Source organism: Atta colombica, unplaced genomic scaffold, assembly GCF_001594045.1.
Source record: "Atta colombica isolate Treedump-2 unplaced genomic scaffold, Acol1.0 scaffold125, whole genome shotgun sequence".
Classification (NCBI taxonomy): domain Eukaryota; kingdom Metazoa; phylum Arthropoda; class Insecta; order Hymenoptera; family Formicidae; genus Atta; species Atta colombica.
In genome coordinates, this window is record NW_017259212.1 from 1,500,269 (window position 1) to 1,503,879 (window position 3,611).

A 3,611-nucleotide genomic window follows, 5' to 3' on the forward strand; every position below is an offset into this window, starting at 1 on the left:
TATATATATATATACCTATACATGTATGTGTATACAAATATTGATATAGAATACAAAAATTTAATCAAAATGCAGATGAATTTTACATGCAAGCTTTTTCTCAATTGAATAAATAAATATTGCCAATAAAACCAAATTGTTGATTTTCCTGACCCTAAAAAAATTTTCACCAATTAAATATTGAAAAAATTGAAATAGCTATTAATTCTTTCCTTTAATACTAACTGGCAAACATCATAAACTAGTTGATGTTTTTGCTCTCAGTTACTAACAATTATTAATAATAACATCAACTATACTAGTAACATTTTCCAAATTTGACTTATTACTCGTGCTCATGAAAATAACATTTTCATCGTATCATAAAATACGAGATTGTAAAAGTATCAAGGAGATTAATGTTCAAACAATATACAATATATTTCAGGAAGATATAAAGTTCAGAAATAGATAGAAAAACAGATTTTCTATTAAAATCAAGTTTAATGTAATTACATTGTTGAAACAATTACAATAAACACGCAGGACTATTATTTAATTATGCTTTTTTTCTAGAGAGAGAGAGAGAGAGAGAGAGAGAGAGAGAGAGAGAGAGAGAGAGAGAGAGAGAGGGAGAGAGAGAGAGAGAGAGAGTAGGAAATATTATTATTTCTGTAATTATTATAAATAATTAACGTAATATGTCCGTAAATTATATTAAAGATAATATTATTGCTCTTAATTTATCAAATGATCCTAATGATTATTTTGGTAATAATTTTTGAGGAAGTAACAGATTTAGATTTAATATTTAATAAGTCTATATTGCGTCTTCTCTAGGATGATTAAATGATTACGTTTTAATGAGAATCCATAAATAGTAAAAAACTTAGCGGTCAAAGTCCGCAAAATTTTCTACTACTGGCATACAGAAGATAATTTTACTTCCTGACTTATGCGACAAAAAGAAAGAATTTAAGCTTTCACTTTTTCTCATATAATCATACATAACACAATGCTAATTACTAGTGTGAATAATATTAACGGATTATTCACTTCCGCGATTTAGCCAGTTAAATTTCAATATACCTATCTGGAATAATATGACACTTAACATGAAGAAAAATTTATCGCATTTTTCATATTTTGTTCTTCAATTTAGTTCAATGCTGAATGCTGGTGTTGCGCGTATCTGTCACGATCTGTCAAGTAAAAGAGCAGTATCTTTTCGATATCTTCGATATCGACTACGCGAAAATGTGCTTTGTTGATATGTCTGCCTAAAATATTTGCTGATAAATACCATAAAATAAAATACAGTGTACTTATATTTCTCAACCATTTAGCTAAAAAGATAATGCAAATTATACAAAAATTAATTTGCAATTCATAATTAATTTATCTTTAGAAACATTGCTTCTCTCTCTTTTTCTTTTAAAGCAATTACAAACTTTTATTTTCTTTTATTAAATAAAAAAAGATAAGAGATTGAAAATCAATTTTATAAATATGTATAAAATTATATAATTATACGATTTAATTATAAAAAAAAATTTTTAATGGAAAATTTTTTATATTACAATTCCTTTTTACATACAAGAAAGTTTCATTTACATCGACTCATCATTGTTATCATCCTACATTATCGTTTTGATAGTTAATGTGTATCAATATTTTATGTATTCCGCATAAGCAGCGCGGTAGGTATTTGCGTTTATTAGCTATAAACTCTCTGCAGGTGGGGCTCGCTGCTGTGGGACGGATTTATGAACCGTGCACTTTCCAAGCAAATGACGGTCCGAAGACGAAGCTTTGTGCATTATATGTGCTGTGGAAAAGTGCTGAACGTGCTTCAACATCCGACTATACATGTCTTTTACAGAAATTTCATACTGGTCAATTTAATTCCGATATTTATTTATTTTCAGTATTTAAAGCACTGAATAATAATGTTTTTAATACTCGAAATAAGTAATTAATCACTACCTTCCAATATTAAATTTCTAGGGGTTGAGATTTGCACATTTAATGAAATAATTGTCAAAAAATCTACTTCGTATCGTATTAATTTAATTTTGAAAATTTTTTTATCTATTTTGCAGCAAGAAAGTACAAGCCAATTTAAACTAATTAATCTCGGATTATGAGAAAATTAATTCGTTCTTTAGAGTAAAGAAGAGAGCATAATTTCAAGTTTAATTTTTTAAATTTAGTTTAAAATCTCTAGTTTTTCACCGTTGTGTTTGTATTAGCAAAATTTTCTTTTTAAAATTTCTCCATTTTTAATTCATTCAAGAGAGAAATATTCCTCAAATTTAATAAGTTTTAGTTAATAGTTTTAGTAAGATATTTGGGACAAGCTTCGTTCTTCTTAATTGAATTTAGACGGAATGCTCAGGTGAGTTCTGTCATTATATGACGTAGGGATGGAACTACACATTGTGCTCTGTTATTTGTGATGCTGTGTATTCCGCTATCCGTTAATTTACACGTGGCTAAATGAAAGGTGTATTTGGATGTGACAGGATAATATTAAGCTAGCATATCTATATATTAGTGTAACAAGACATAATTCATGAATATAATATACACGTGCGAAGAAACAATATTGAGACTTCTGATTATATTCGTAATATTTATTCTTATACGTTATATTTATTTTGTAAAAAAATTATATTAAATAAAAATTATATTAAATAGCAAAACATTTTTAAATTTCAAATTAACTTTTAAGTAAATTTCTTTCTAAATTTTTTTACAAAAACAATATTACAATATTATTATTTTACAGAAAAATTCGATATATTATTTTGTATACACTGTCCACTGTAAAATATTAAGAAATAAAATAATCTCGTATTTAAAATCGCAAATATATATGTCTAGTATCAGTTTACTTGAAATGACGGCAATGCGTCTCCCTCGCCAAATTTGATACATGCGGTTAAAATTGACATTGTATGCTCTCAGCGTTCATACAGGATGCAGAAAGGATCGTTCATCATTCCGCATAACGTACAGTCGGATACAGAGAACATGGAAAACGTCACAGGAAGTGGATTCTGAGAATACTTTCAAACTATTTTCTTCGCGATGCTATAGCAAAAACGTAAAGTGCCGTTGCTTTCGGCACAATTGATCGTTGTGCAACGTAAGTTCTCTTGTACGCATAAATATGATAGCGATATGGAAATTTTACTTAATGCTAGAGAGATGGAAACTTTTAAGAATCCTATTTATCAAAGTTTCGCGACGGTTGCAAAGTCTGCGGTAAATTTTATTTTGGAAAACTTTATTTTGCAGAATCGTGCATGTAACGCGCTCCAAAGCCTATCTCAATCATTGCAAAGATTACAGAATTGATTGTAATTCAGACTTCTATTAAAATTATTTGTGTATCTATTATTAATATGTCTATATTTTTTAAAAAGCAATAATTCAATATATATTTTGTTTATATAAACTATGCTTTATAATTTTTATAAATATAAATATTTGGATTTGTGACGCTTTATTAGTACGAACACAGAATATTTTACGAAGTTATTTTATTTTTTAATATTCTATGGTGAATAATGTACATTATATGAAATAATGTAATATCGAATTTTTCTGTAAAATAATATTGTAAC